This window comes from Triturus cristatus, chromosome 1_1 (genome assembly GCF_964204655.1).
Source record: "Triturus cristatus chromosome 1_1, aTriCri1.1, whole genome shotgun sequence".
Lineage (NCBI taxonomy): Eukaryota > Metazoa > Chordata > Amphibia > Caudata > Salamandridae > Triturus > Triturus cristatus.
The window spans coordinates 128,230,240-128,246,308 of record NC_140579.1 but is presented as its reverse complement, the minus strand read 5'-3'; the positions used below and the strand labels follow the sequence as shown (position 1 = coordinate 128,246,308).

At 49.5% G+C, this 16,069-nt stretch overlaps 1 protein-coding gene across 2 annotated transcripts in view; it reads left to right on the top strand.

Annotated features, from left to right (window-relative positions):
• LOC146869771 (class I histocompatibility antigen, Gogo-C*0203 alpha chain-like) overlaps positions 1-712 on the top strand; it is a 320,615-nt gene extending 319,903 nt beyond the window's left edge. The window contains exon 8 of one of the 2 annotated variants that reach the window (XM_085614990.1): positions 340-712. The gene's annotated coding sequence lies outside the window, so the exon portion shown is untranslated. The remainder of the gene's footprint in view (positions 1-339) is intronic. The other variant, XM_085615000.1, reaches the window with a different exon arrangement.
• Positions 713-16,069: the final 15,357 nt, after the last annotated feature.

Sequence of the window (16,069 nt, the reverse complement as noted above, 5' to 3'; positions counted from 1 at the left end):
GCAGATTGTGAATTGGGCCCTGAGTTTGTGAATACTGAAAAGAAGGAAACTTACTCAAAAGTGCAACAAACCTTTTAGGGTGGGTGTTCTGTTCAAGAAAGAAATCACCTGTTTTTTTTTTTTTTAACTCAGATTCTGCTTTTGTAAATGGATAGATCAGTTCATGCTTGTTACTCACAGCATCCCTGGGAGGCTCAACACAGAGTATATATTAGAAATGGAAGGCAATGATTTCCAGTGATATTCATGTTTGTTCTGAACTGTTACTTATAATCTGTCCTCTGGCTGAGGCTGGGCTCTTACTATAGAAACATCTGATCTTCAGTCTTTCTGTTACAGATGCAAGACCTGTGGTTAGAGTTTCCCATCAGCATCTTCAGCAAGGAGAGAACATCCTTTGACAGAGACGAGGAATGCACCTCTGGGCCTCTGTTATCCTCCGCTCCTGAACGAGGAGGCAGCAGCGCTGTTCCTTCTCGAGCCGGAGCACTTGCCTCTGTCGCCCTCTTCTGGCTTCCACAGGAAATTCAACTTTATTGTTATAATTGTGCCTTTGATCCCACAGTGGTGGTGGGGGGGGGGGGGGGGGGGGGGGAGATCCTAATTGAAATCCTGAGATTGTTTGAACAGAGGAAAATATTATTTGTCATTTATTTGGATTTATTTTGCCTAGGAGTAATATGCCTTGAAATAACATATCGTTCTTACTTTTAGTTTGAAGTGTAGGCAGTTAATTCTTTAAATTTTCAGACACATTTAACTTTTGTGACGTTACAAAAGCGATATGTTAAGAATTAGACTTTTCATTTCTATAACCAAGTTCACATATCAAGTCAAGTCAAAATATCTTTATTCGGTTCCAAGACCCAGAAAAGTTCACAAATACATTTTGTTAAAATACATTTTCTTATCATGGTTACAGAGGCATATATAAAAACAATCAATAAAAATGAAGAACGATATGGGATTTAAACCAATTTGAGAAGAAACATTGAATACCCCAAATATGAGTCTATAATGTCACCAATACTATTATATCCCTAAGATTAGTTTTAGTAAAAAGGGTGACAAAGGTTTTTAATTATGTCACAGTAGCTCATAGCATTTTGTTATAGACATCGCAACTCTAATAAAATTCGAGACAGCAATACAAATAGATGAAGTAGACAAAGACTGTAAGAAGTTAAGACCACCAATATAGCTACCTGGCCGTATGTCCCTTAAAAGTGGGGTTAAAAATGTCCCCCTCAACTCTGTATAAAGAGGACAGAACAAAATAAAGTGCAACGTGCTCTTAGCTAAGAAATTATCACATGAACAAGGTGGTAAACTGGGGGCTCAACCCGATTGTTTTGGGAATGCCACTAAAAAGTGTAATGTGCTTAATCGAAACCTAGTCAGATGAAATCGTGTTTGAACATTAATGGTAAACGTTAAAAACAATTTCTGTTCACCAGGTGGTAAACATGAGGGGCCTAATGCTAACATCTGTACACGATACTGGCGTGCCCTAGCATGAAATGCCTCTTTTTATAAAAATGTTTGCATTAGTATCATTACCTGCAGGATTGTAATAGAAGTGCCCCAACCCTAGCTCATGTAATTTACCCTTCTTGAAACAGAGCCAGGGGATGGACAATGCATTATCTAAGTTGGTACAATCTTTGATAACGTCCCTTGAGAACATTAAGTCCTCAGATAACCAGATCTTAGCCCATAAGAGCAATGGGGCGATAACAATTCGATCTTCCTGGTACGCCAACCCGAGCTCCTGGTGACAGAAGGCTGTATGGGCACTATTTGGTACCGACAACAGTCTCTTGATAAATTTATTTTCCAGAACCTGCAGGTGACAAGTTTTATAGTTTCCCCAGACCCCCGCACCATAGGCTGCCACAGGAAGACATTTCGCTTTGTAAAGGCTAACAAGTTCTGTCACTGGTTTGTGGCCTAGCTTACGGGCAAAGCGAAACAGCCCTCCACAACCTGACTCGTGTGTTGTACCCTAGCTGTGATGAGGTGGTCCGAATTCAGGGTATTGTTAAAGATATTCCCTAAGTATGTGACATTTTTTAACTTATCAAGGGTCTTACCCCCAACCTCAAATTTCCTAGTTTTCGTAACTTTAGGGCCCCACACCATGACATAGGATTTAAGAAAATGTACTTTTAAGTCCAAAGCTGCCATAAAAATCGGTAAAAGCTTTTGGCTTTTGGAGGCTATTGGCTGTCAGAGCCATTAAAACTGTATCATCCGCAAAGGATAACATTGGAATTGCCTTGCCTCCAATTTTTGGGAAATCAAGTTCCTTTTCTATTACAAAAGCCTCTAGACCATTTGTGTACAATAAAAACAAGAATGGGGCTAAATTGCAACCCTGCCGAACACCCTCTATGGAGACAATGGGCCCGTCTTATCCCCCCTAGGGCCATATCGTATGGCAACTGTGTCAAAAGCACTGGACAAGTCCAAGAAGGCCATATGGAGAGAGCCCCTCCTGGCCTTCATGTACTTGCCCATAATGAGGGACAAGTATTAGCACTGTTCTGTGGTACCCATCCCCCTTCTAAAACCGTATTGTAGTCTAGACACAATCCCTGTACTGTTGGCCCATGTTTCAAGACGCGTGAGGATGACCCTCCCCAATACCTTAGCAGTAGCGTCGATTAATGAGATTGGCCTGTAACAGGCAGGGTCACTCCTGTTATCTTTCTTAAATATAGCGACCACAATTGCCTCCTTCCAGGATAATGGTATGGGGCCATTCACTACAGCTTTAAAACATTAGTGAGCAGGGGGTTTCTTTTAAACAAATCTAAAGGGACCCCGTCAGGGCCAGGAGCTTTCATGCTAATTCCCCTTGTGAGGGCCTCCTCTGTCTCTGCCACGGTAAATAATAAGCTTAATTGTGAGGTGAAGGTTAGGTCAAAGGCCAGTTCCACACTTCCTTCAACTATTAGAAAGTTTTTTGGGGTTAAATATTGCTGAGAAGTGGGAATCCCAGGTTGCCCTCAGGATCAATGAATCCATGGTTTTAGGCTCATGCTTGAATAGGGGACGATTAATTATATCGCCAAAACTCCTAGAGTCTTTCAGGGTACTAGCTGTCTCTAAGTTCTCGCAAGCCAAGCTCCTCAATTCATCTTGTCTTAGTTTAGTAATGCGCTTGTAGGACTGCCTTAAATTTGTAATTAATGTTCTATCACTGGGACTGGCATGGAGGTCTATTTTGAGATTCGTATGCGCCTTAGAACACTCAGCGTTAAACCATTGCACCTCCTGGGATTCCCCTCTCTGAACTGATCTGGTCAGATCTTTTGCCACATCTGCCCAGATCAGCTCAAAGTCGTGGACCACCACAACAGGCAGAGAGTCCGCATGAAGCAAATCATGATAAGGTCAAAATTTGTCCTAACCATTTTTGCTTCAAATTGGGTGGGATGAACCTTACCCGAGCTTAATCTCAATCCTTTATTTTGATTAAAATCAATGGCACGTCCATCACCTTTCCCGACCCTTGCTATTATATGGATAAGAACAGCTTAAGGATTATGGTCGCTTGCGGTGTTTGGTGCTACCTCAAAGTCACCAACAAGCGAGGTGTACTTCCTAGTAATAAACATAAAATCAATTGTGCTTTCTCTACCGCCTCCAACATAGGTAGGACACCGAGGCAAAAAGCTGCTGACCAAATTATAAGTATTAATAAAACCCAAGTCATTGTCAATAATAATGGAATTCAGGGCCTCACCCTGTGGGGTATGGATAAAATGTGGGTGTGGCTGGCCCTCTGTATCTATCAGCCTACAAACTCCGCTGTCACTAAGGGGACAAATTGCGCAATTAAAATCCCCCACCTAGGGGATGCACAAGGGCTGCCAGTTCCCTACAGTATTATTTATCAGCGCCTGTAAATCCTCAATCACGTAGCTGTTATTCTGGTCAAAGATATTATAATACCAGTTTACTAGCAGTAGCTTTACTCGATTTAAATTTGAGATGAGGATTAGCTGGTACCTTGGTGAGGTCTGTAAAACGTGGGTTTGTATGTGCCCTATATTTAACTGAAATTAGGGTCACAAGCCCTCCTTTCGCCCTCCCAGCCGATGAAGGTGTTGCATGGACGGTAAAGGAACAGTAATCGTCCAGCGCAATGTCAGCCTGATACCATGTTTCTTGAAGGCATATAATATCAAAACCCCTAATATAATCCACCCAATGCTCGTTAGTTAATTTTGCACGTATTCCTGCGATATTCCATGAAATTACTTTGCATGGGGGGGGGAGTAATGTATCCCTGACTCACCGAGCCCCCCCATTGATGGTTGAATGTCGGGCATGGTGAGCAGGGTTGCTGTACCAGACCCTCCTCCCCCAAGTTTGTGCTAGAGGCCACAGTTAGGTCCGTAATGGTGGTAACAGTATTCCCTGTGTCATTGCTATAGTTACTGATATTTAACAAGCTGGGTCTTTTCAGATCGCCTGGACTGTCTGTCTGAACTGGCAGTCAATCCATATCTGTCAAGCCAGAGAGAGTGTCAAAGTGATTGGGGTGGGTAAATGGGGGTGAGGGGGGGTGGAGAGGAAGGTATCTTTTTGGGCCTCGCCCAGAGTGATGTTGACTATTACTAATCGCCTGATAAGGGGGGCAGAAAAAGCCCAGGGGACAGGCCTTTATCAGGTCTTTAGGTGAATCTCTGATGTGGTACAAAACAAAAGGCACGCAACTTGCGTTGTTAAAATTTAGTATGATGCAATCCACTTCTAGGCGCTTGGTTGTAGGAGCTAGCCAACCCACTCACCCTGCGATAATAATGTGCTCTAGCCAGTTTATGTTTGATGGTATTTTCCTCGAGCACCAATGTGCTGCCTTATTAATAAGGCTCGAGCAGCTTTCTTGTTGCCCTGGGAAAAGGTGAGGGATACCTGTTAAAATCACTGTATAAGGAGTGCAATCAGGGGGTAAATTTAAAGTATTTACTACTCCCTGCCCCTGTAAACCTCTATTCCCTGGTTCCGGGTTACTTCCCTCCAAGCGTACCCGGTCCTTGTCTCTCTCTCTCTCATTCTGTCCCCGCCCACGGTTATCCCCATTAGCTGTCACAACCTTCCCAGTTTCCCTGGCAACGGGCAAGATAGCCCGAGTATCAACGGCAGATAGTCCATTTGGTAATTCCAAGATCGCCAGGGATGCACTTGCAAGTTCTTTGGTTACATTTTTGGTTTTGTGTCGGGATGAAGGATCCATCGCGTTATGCTCTTTACGTGTCGGATCATCTCTTTGGTGATAAAGTTGTGCTAAACGCTCTTCAGTACTACACAAGCGAGTTAAAATAGGCTCCAGAGCGTCTTTGACGACTTTACTAATTGTTTACGGCAATGAGTCAGGGTTAAGTTGTGCAGTATTTCCTCCGGCTTTATGGGTTCTACCTGCAGTACCTTGAGGGTGGGATTGTTTCGTGTGCTTAACCTTAGGCGAGTGGCCCTTCGCCATTAGTGACCACACCGTCATCCGCTTCAGTCAACACGCATACACAGACGTCACCCAATGATTACACTGACACTTTATTTGTGGGTGAAGAACTGCTGCAGGTTTATTTCATACAACACAGTATGATAATAAAATTGGGTTATCTTACGGGCGATCCAGGGCAGGCAGCCCCTTGCTGCTCCGCCCGCCTGGTGAGCCAGCACACACGGTGGGTCGATGCCCGGCAGTGTGGCACATAATTATTTACAGATCATCCACTGGGTCACGTGATCTGTCTCCTACTCCCGCCCCTTCCGACAGGGGCGGAGCGTGTTGTGGCACACCCCCGGTTGGTCAGGCCCCCCAACCGCCCGAAGGACTAACGGGGCGCCGTCGCGGTCTTCCCAGAACCCCCTTCGGCTCCTGGACCTTGGCTCGGGCACCCTTACTGTGCCGGACAGGGGTACCCTTACTGTACCGCCTGTCGCAGAGGTACCCTTACTGTACCCGTCTGCATCCAGATCGCCCTGTAACTCCGCCTGCAACGCAAAAAGAAAACATTAAAACCTTCCAATAACGCGCTGTGCCTGAAACGTGGGGTAAGTGGAAAGGGTGGGATAACACGTGTCCAGGCTGGAGCGGCGCGCAGGGAACAGAGGAGGAACTGGGCGAGAGGGCCTCCTAAGTATAGGGGGCGGGCCGCGCCCCCCGCCCCCAACGGCCCGCCTCCAGCTCCACACTATTGGGGGTCCTAAACCTAGTGGGCGTAGCCTCTCTCGCGAGGCAGCAAGGGGGAAGGCTCCGACGGGCGGCCACTAGAATGCTGCCCTGCTGATGTCCCACTGCTTGGGACGCGGGCAGCGGCATAGTGACCACACTGTCATCCGCTTCAGTCAACACGCATACACAGACGTCACCCAATGATTACACTGACACTTTATTTGTGGGTGAAGAACTGCTGCAGGTTTATTTCATACAACACAGTATGATAATAAAATTGGGTTATCTTACGGGCGATCCAGGGCAGGCAGCCCCTTGCTGCTCCGCCCGCCTGGTGAGCCAGCACACACAGTGGGTCGATGCCCGGCAGTGTGGCACATAATTATTTACAGATCATCCACTGGGTCACGTGATCTGTCTCCTACTCCCGCCCCTTCCAACAGGGGCGGAGCGTGTTGTGGCACACCCCCGGTTGGTCAGGCCCCCCAACCGCCCGAAGGACTAACGGGGCGCCGTCGCGGTCTTCCCAGAACCCCCTTCGGCTCCTGGACCTTGGCTCGGGCACCCTTACTGTGCCGGACAGGGGTACCCTTACTGTACCGCCTGTCGCAGAGGTACCCTTACTGTACCCGTCTGCATCCAGATCGCCCTGTAACTCCGCCACAGCTCTGGGGAGGCTACCGTCGCTGCCAGAGCCCCCCTCTCCTAATAGGTGTTACTGATGTCCCTTGCTAGCCAGTGCCTCTTGTACGTCAAGCAGGAACATGTCCATCCCTACCCTGGACAGGTGCACCCCGTCCGCCTCATAATACCCCTCCACCTTCTCCTGGATCAAAGCATGTCTGGTGAAGCCCATGCCCCTGCGCTCCATAAATTTCTGCATGGACCTATTAAGCCTCCTACGGGACCGCTCTACTGCCGCCGGGGACCTGGCCCCTCTCCGACCCTACGGGGGACGATTTCAGACCACCAGACCTCGCATGACCCCCCGGCTTGGCTAATGGCCTGCAAGTCAGTTTGCATTGACAGGAGCAGAGCCCTCCTCCCCCTGGCAACCAGGTCATTACCCCCAAGTGCAAGATGATAACAGAGGGCAGGACCCCTACGACTGCCAGGCGCTGCTCAACTGTGCCGCGGGCTTCACTCCATTTCATGCCCGGGGGAACGCAACCACACAAGCTGTGTAGTAGCAAAGTTCTGCGACCAGTTCCTGTGTGCTGCCCAGCGTTCCAGCCTCGTGATGTAGGAATGGCCTACCAACCAGACCTGGGGACCTGTCAATAAAGCGTTGCGAGCCCCAGGTATGATTTCGTTCCTATCTTCATAGTTGACAGTGTCTCTATCTTGCCAATACCTGGGGCACATCCGCCTTAATGACGGGATTACATCTGGCTTTCCGCTAGCCTTGCCCATTAACCTGTCAAATGTCTGTGAAGAGCAGCACGTCTCTGGTCATGCTCGTGGTCGCTCTCTGCTCTCTAATTATTGCTATGGAGCTGCGGGCATGCCATACACGGGTGTCTGGTTGAAGTATGCACCGGTCATCGACACTCTCCCGCGTGCAGTGCTGTGAACCGTTTGAAGTAGTACATCAGATTCAGCCAGCCACCCCCTAGGTGGAGGCTTGCACTCCCAAACTTCTGCTCGTGTGAAACCCGGCCCATCTCCAGTTTAGTGAAATTTTGTAATTCACGACACTGACAACCCCAGGGGCCAAATACTGGGCTGTGTAAATGCGGCCCAAAACCCCCATGAACAATTAGCTTGGCGTGGCTGGGCATGCCTAGGCTGGCTGAAGGGAAAACCTTTGACCATCACTCCTGGCAAGATGTGCCAATGCTGGTAGAATAAATGGTTATCCTGCCCTCCTTACTTCCTATCTCAGTTCGACACGGGTCGAAGAAGAATGCCTCTCCTGGAGGTCACGGCCTTATCCTTGAAGCCTATCCATACAGCATTCTACCGGAAATCTATAGCATTGTTTTGTAAAGCTTTCCTGGTTCCACATTTGTTTGTGGTCGATATGCTCTCCCTCAGCTTGAACAACATCTTAGCTAATCGAATGCCTGCCTAATTCCCAGGGCTGTCTGGCTTAATGCTTTGCGCCTGGAATTGCCCCACCAAACGTAGCCTTGCCCAGGAACTAACCTGGTTGTCTCAACTTTCCTTTTAGAGCTAGGAATGCCCCCCGTGCTCCTTGTGCTTACTAAATGGACCCGCTCCTTAATTTCCAGCACACAATGCACTCAAATGTCATCTGGGCCCGGTGCCTCTCAAAAACAGTGACAGCCTCTCTCACCTTCATACAATACATAAATAAACCTCACAGGTCGCAAAAGCGGCAAGCCAGGCTAAGTCTCAGTAAACCATGTCACTCTGTGCTGTCCCTGGCCTCCCTGTGGGACAGGGAGAATAACCTCAAAGATGTTAAGTATGATAGACAAACCCAGGCCTCCGCCCGTCTCAAAGCAGCTCATGCTGCGGCCTTTCCTGTATCGACTAGGCTGCCACTATGACTGAGTTGCAGAAAATATCATACCAGCTGTTTCCGAATAGCAAGGCTAACGATGAAAGGCAGCCGCCTCTCTTGACTGGAGCGTGGAACTCACCAAAACACCTACAAGATGTTATGTATGACACACAAACCCAGGCCTACAACTTGCCTCAACACAGCACAGGCTGCTGACTCTTCCATATACACTAAGCTGCCACTATGACTAATTGAAGGGAAACCTACCCCAGCTGTTTCCTAATAGCAAGGCAAAGATGAGAGACAGCAGCGTCTCTTAATTCAAGCGTTGAACTTACATTAATAACAGTGTTCGCTCAATTTCCGTGTTACACCTTTCCACAAGCTGACCATTGCATCATGGCAGAGTCTGGGTTTTAGGCTGAACCTTGACATATCTGTACACCTGCTGCCAGGGAGCATATATCTACCTATATACCTTCCCTCCTCCTGTTGCACCACTTGGGACACAACTTCGTCCCTTCGTACCCACCGGCATGGAAATAAATGCCAACGAGATTCCCCCCCTAGTACCGGAGAATCCTAATAAATGCTGCATTATGGGACAAAGATACCAGGGAATAAATGCAAGGGGGGGCTCTCGAGTGCGTGTGAACCCATGTCCTTGCGATTAGTAACAGTAGCTCTGTTCGAGCTAGAACATGCAACTTTATTCATTAAATCAATTAACCGGCAAAGCATGCCATTCCCCATCTGGGACATACACACAACCGCCTCTAGTGTCCTGCAATACCAGCTAGTCCGAATCTGGCTGATGAAAACTACAATTGGCCAAAAGCTAACTAAACTACACCATATGTTTCTCAAAACGCTTACCATAAACCGAAATGAGTACAGACTCGTCATAGATCACCCTGGTCCCCCAAACCTTTCCCAGGGAACTGGAGAGAAATGAACTCCAATGCGCAGGGCATGAAATACCAGAAGTTACTGATGACGACGTTTCCATGACCACACTCTCAGATGCATTTAATTTAGTTATATAGCGCACTCCTACCCGTGTAGGGTGTCCGCGACTTTGCATCTCACCCAAAACCCGCCGAGCCACTCAACCATCTGCATTGAATCAGTGTATAGGAAAGGAGACCTGAGCCAAAGGGCTCAAAAACTAGGCGATTCATGGCCTTCCCCACTAGCAGGCCGTATAGTTTAAGGCTGCTTGGAGTGGAGAAGCACCAGCTCGGTCGAGTCAGCCAAATAACCCTCTTTGCAACACCAGTCAATGTTCTAATGATGTCTGCTTAGTGGTGTGGATGCAGCTCTAAGATGAGCGTTCGTAGCTCACTGTTGACTATTAGGGTTGTAAGATATACATTGCAAGTGACAAAAGGGGGTGCCTCCTTTGAACACAGTAACCTGCTGACCTCTATACATCATACGCACTCCAAAAATCTACTTGGCACACGTTCTTTGCAGCGGGCATATTTAACTCTCAGCACCACTACACTGAAGTCCAAAACCTCCACTATACAAATTCTTGATCTTTCTCCAGGAAGGTAACGAATCACACGAGTTATCCTGACCTGCATGTGGGGCCTGGAATTGCCGCGGAAAGAAACGCAGCACCGGGTGCTGCAAAGCAGTATCTAGATCAACATTAAAGACACCAACATATCCCGCCTCTGCGTGTTGGGCAGCAAAAGGCAACCATTCCAGTACGTGTAATCTAGAAGCACCAAAATGTGTATGTACGATCAAACCAGTGCAAACCGTCTTTCAGCATTCACACAATGGCGGGGGCTGGCCAGAGCTCCGCCGGTTGCACCAGCCCGAAGCAGCGCCCCACGGATGGCGGAACCCATCACCAGTTCCAGCAGCCCGACACCCGTGCACGCGTAGCGGCGACACGCACAAAATGTAACCCATGCTACTTTACCCAATGCACCAACTAGGATCGAACCGTTGACCTTCGGTGTTCCCACCCAGATATTGGGAATGTTTGCATCAACCCACGGGGCTGCTTTAGCTGCCGGCTTTCCAAACAAGGAACCACACCTGTAAAGCCCGAACACTCACGCGTCAGGGCCTCCAGGCGCCAATTTGCCGCCGGCTCCGGAGAAAAGGGAGACCGATTGCATTGCAATTATTACCATGTAGATGAGGGGAATGCCAGCCCCTGTTAGCAAGGGGTAGATAGGGTGATTTGCAGAATCACCAGGCTGCTCAGCGTCAAACCAGAGACTCGAACCCATATAGCACGAACTCGACCCGAACGGCAGCGGAGCGCTTTCCACGAGCACCATATCTACATTACTCCAGCAGGCGCAGAGAGACCAAGCGACACGCCCCAGAATCCCGGAAAGCGACCCCAAGACTCGGACTCCGGCACTCAGCCCCAAATTCGGCCGGCTAACCGCAGCGCCACATCCCCTCCCCGACTGATCCAAACCGATCGTCATACATGAAGCGCGATTCTGAACCGCCCCCGAGCGGGCCCGGAAAGGAGCAAGTGACACCCTTGATAAATCCCCCCGTAAACAAAGGTTAGGAGGTAGGGGACATATTGCCACACTGTTATTATCGGGACAGGCGGAAATCACAAATATTTCTCCATTCTCGAATCCGCTCCAAGTCACCGAAACAAAGAGCACCTGACAGAACAGGGTCATCGTATGTGAATTCAAACTCAGAAACTCTAAGGTCAGCAAAACATTATCTATGTCCAATGAATCCAAGAACATCACGTCCCAATAACCCTCATTTAATCTCTGGTGCTGCAGACAAAGTTTTGTGAAGCCGCAACTAATCTATGGCCTTTTTCCAACTTATTAACGTTGCACTGAACTATAATGCACTGCCTCAGATGTGAAGCCAAATTGTACAACGTAGATGGCCACCAGATGATAAATTTCCACCCTTAACAAAAGACACATATCAATTTTGCTGTACTCTTGGGAAATAATAAAAGGTCTCTAAACGGTCAATTGTACCTTTTACCCAACTCACTCGCAATGTAATAATGTAAAATACAAATCAATGACAAATTTTGGATAGCTGGTAAACTCATAATTTAGACGCAGCAGTTAAAGCTGCTGGACACATTATCTATCAGGAGGCAGGAATGCGAGCGCTAGCATTGCAATTTGCCAAGATTATTAGCTGTGGCTGATCCCTACAACACACACACTGCCAAAATCGGGGCCTAGCGCCACATGGAATGGGGAAAGACGAGAGGCGGCACTGCCCCGCACTCCCCAATGAACACAGCGCCAGACCAAGGGCACAACCGCGTGACCGACGCCAGACCAGGAAGCAGGGCCACAGGAGTCTCACGGCACAGGAAACCAACGGCCTGAAAGCCCTGCACCACAAAGACCCCTCCCCCAGCCTCGCACCCACACTCGGCGTCCCCTGCACCCTACCCCGCCGCTTTTACGGCAAACGATCGGCAACTAGGGGGAGAAGGGTGACCAAAGCAAAAAATTCCTTTCCAGCGCCTTACCTTAAGCAATCGCGCACTGGGCAGCCGCTGGGACGATCGGCGTAAAAAGGGGGGGGGGGGGGCACCCGATCTGGTCCTCCCTACCCCGCTTACCACGCAGCACAGTATGATAACAATTTAAGGCTACCTCCGCGACTAACCGAATCCAATGTGAGTGATATATCCGAACTTCACTTAGTCTAGGGCCAGCCCATTATAAAATACAAACGCCTACCAACTCCGGCAGTCGGATCGGACAGTGTTTACAATTACATGCTGCCGAAAACAAGTGCGGACTCGACATCCAATGAGAACCTCAGAATCTGTGCAACACGCTAGGATTGGCCATGGAGCTCAAAAAGACTCCAATCCAAAGTCACCTTTTCCTTCCTGAGTCTGCCTTTTTTCTGAAGACTCCCAGAATATGTGCAGCCACGGCATTGGCTGCCTTGGCACCCGGAAATACTCAAATTACGAAGAAACGCCGGTGAGTAAAACGATCAGTAACGGAGAATTGCGTGAGCTATGGACTGATTCAAGGAATTTGCGAATTAAATCAATAACCTCCAATGTCTCCGGGTGTGAGTCCAAAGGCTGTTGTTTCCTAAATTTAAGGCCAGCGTTCGATTGTTCAATCGCGCACTGGGCAGCCGCTGGGACGATCGGCGTAAAAGGGGGGGGGGCACCCGATCTGGTCCTCCCTACCCCGCTTACCACGAACAATTTAAGGCTACCTCCGCGACCGCCCTGCCCGCAACCAAAGAAACCCCGCACTGTTTACCACCGTGCCTGACAGTGCCCGACAGACTGCGACATTGCCGTAACGCATGCAGTGCGTGGAGAGAAGGGATCGGATGCCGAAATGAGACGGTGAAAAGCGGCAGACCCAATAGCTATGCCTGAGAGACGTTCGCGGGCCCGGGTACCTCGCAGGCGGTTGGCAGTGCAGGCATGCCACCGCTGCTCGCAGAGTGGCAAGGAGAAAGCGAGGATGCAGAAAATCGAGGTGGGGAGAGCCGCGTGCAGAAAGTTAAGTGCCACAAAGACCACTGCGTGTGTGGAGAGTCGTGAAGTGCGGCCTACCTGAGTAGAGGTAAGCGCATCGCCGGATGAACTAAGGAGACTCCAGGTGCTGGGAGCCTGGTAACATCCCGGCCGATAAACTGCGAAAAACTGCGTGTGGCCCACTGAGAGACAGGTGCGCGGCAATGGGCTACGAGTCTAGTGCACTGCTGGGACTGGGCTGAGTGAAGGGACGCTCTAGAGAGTTGCTGCAGCCCCTTGACACCCCCGGGAAACCCGACCCGTAGAGCTTTCCAGGCCTGTTTGAGGCGATCCTAGCGTCGAAGCATAACCAACACCATTGTCGATCCCTGTCCCGCAACTAACCGCCACCCTGCCGCTTCCGACCCTGCGCGACCATCTCCGCCCCCCCCCCCCCCCGTGGTATCCGACCACAGGGCCCCAGTACTACCTGGGCTTAACCCAGGGACGGGGCCGGGGGGGGGGGGGGAGGCAAGCATGGACATACCGTAATGACGAGCGACGACGACGACGATCCTGATAACACGTGTCCAGGCTGGAGCGGCGCGCAGGGAACAGAGGAGGAACTGGGCGAGAGGGCCTCCTAAGTATAGGGGGCGGGCCGCGCCCCCCGCCCCCAACGGCCCGCCTCCAGCTCCACACTATTGGGGGTCCTAACCCTAGTGGGCGTAGCCTCGCGCGCGAGGCAGCAAGGGGGAAGGCTCCGACGGGCGGCCACTAGAATGCTGCCCTGCTGATGTCCCACTGCTTGGGACGCGGGCAGCGGCATTCAGTTCGCTTTCTCTTCCTGCCTATCACGCTCAGAGACCCGGATTCTTTGATGATTGGCTGCGGGGCAATGTCATCCCTCCCAGGTGTGTCACTTTGGTTTCCCTGGGTCAAAATGGTGATAGAGGGTGAAAGTGGGACTTGTGGGTTCAAACCAGGATCTGCTCCACTAACCGCCGTATGAAGGTCCTCAGAAGCGGTGGTGGTGGCTGGTAGGTCAGGAGGACCAGGAAGGGGCGCTAATGATAGTCTCCGCTCTGCCAACTCTATCTCCTTATTAGGTGCCCCCACCGCCTCTTGCAGAAAGCCGTCTAGTGTGGAATCGGTTGTTTTATGAGCAAGGGCAGCTTTCCGTTTCCCCATATTTGATGAAAATGGACTTGCAAATAATTATGTGAGATATAACCAAGTTAAGGAGACAAAAAGAGAAGAAAAACCAGTACCTTAATGCTGCTTTTGTAAGGTTGAAATTAGATGGCTTGATAGCTGAGTCTGATTATAAAAAGACCAAGAGGGTGGGCCCAGCCCAGCCTCCTCCGGGCGCAGGATCCCGAAGTTGCTATTATGTGCGTCTGGCGCAGACCCAGTCGCGTTGGCGCCACTAGCTGCATGGATTTCTGGGGGATGGAGTCTCCAAAGTACAGGACGCTAAAACGGGCTCCCGTGCCATGGGATCCCATGCTGCTATTATACGCCTCCGGCGCAGACCCAGTCGCATTGGCGCCAATAGGCGTGTGGATTTCTGGGGGATGTAGTCCCCAAACTGCAGGGTGCGTGTAGGTGGTGAAACGGGCTCTGTCCTTCTGCCAGTCTCCACTGACTATGGGTGCTGGTCGACCCTCTAGAAAGAGGAACCCTAGGCAGTGGAAATCAACCCTTGACTGCAGCTGCAGCAACGGTTTCTTTTTCCCTTCCCTCCTTCCTCCCTCCTTGTTCTCGTCTCGCCACCTCCCTAAACTCCTTGAACCTGCTCCCAGCAGAGCCGAACTGCCGCAACTCCAGACGGCAACCTCGAGGTCCCTTCAGATTGCTTCACGCAGGGCCGACCATCGCAGTTCACGAGGCAACCTCAGAGTTCCTTCGCCTTGCCTCCCACAGGGCCAATTCGCCGCGGTTCTAGGCAGTAGCCTCAAAATCCATTTTCTGTGACACCGTGTAGGCCTTCACAATTCCCTTCGCCCTTGTGTGCATCAGATTCCTATACCTGCGTAGGTCTTTGAGTACTGAAACTGGAGGTGTTTACAGAGAGGTGAACTGTGAGTGGAGACACCCTTGTTGTAAGGCTTCTCTCCCAGTCTTACCAGCTATTTGAATATAGATGTCATCAATAATCCAGCTGCAGACAGCGTTTCAGGGGTCACAGGACACTGTCTTTGGGCTCCAGAAGGACCTTGTGGAAGTTGTCAAATTTGTCAAACGATGAAACAAAATCTCCAGAGAATGGAGTGTGCCTTTGTGTTGGTTTATCTGATGAGTGAATGACTGACAGGGCCTCAACTGAGAGAGGTAATACACACTATGTGTACATTTACTATTATTTTGCTATTCATAAACTTGGAGTTAATAGTAAGTTTAGAGCTGGAGGAGATTCCACAGCTGTGGCAGTAGAACATAACAAGAGGAATAACAAAATACAGCTTAAGTTTACCTTTGTGAATGAGGCCCACAGTACTGATGTCGCGCTTACCAGAATTCAAACGACCTCTTGGTACTGGGTGCAGTTTCCCCTAAATGCTTGCTCTTATGGTTTTATTTAACCACAACAGGTAGAAACGGGTGCAGGAACACCGGAGTCGTAAACCATATGTGCCAGGTGCTCATCATGTTTTGCACTCAGTGTGCAGATACGACCTAAACTTGGGGCATGGCCACTTATTGTATTGGGTTTTCATATAAAGCGGACGTATAACCCCAACAGGGGTCTCTCTGCACTATTGCAACTCCAAAATTGTAAAAGCCCTGAATGGAACAGTGTCAAAATGCTAACAACTAAAAGAGGCAGGCCTTCAGAGATTTTTTAAACTGTTTAAAATCAGTGCACGCATGCAATTGCAAAGGACGTATGTGTACATACAACCATCTGCCTAACACATAAAGTCAGAGCTGTACATCTGTG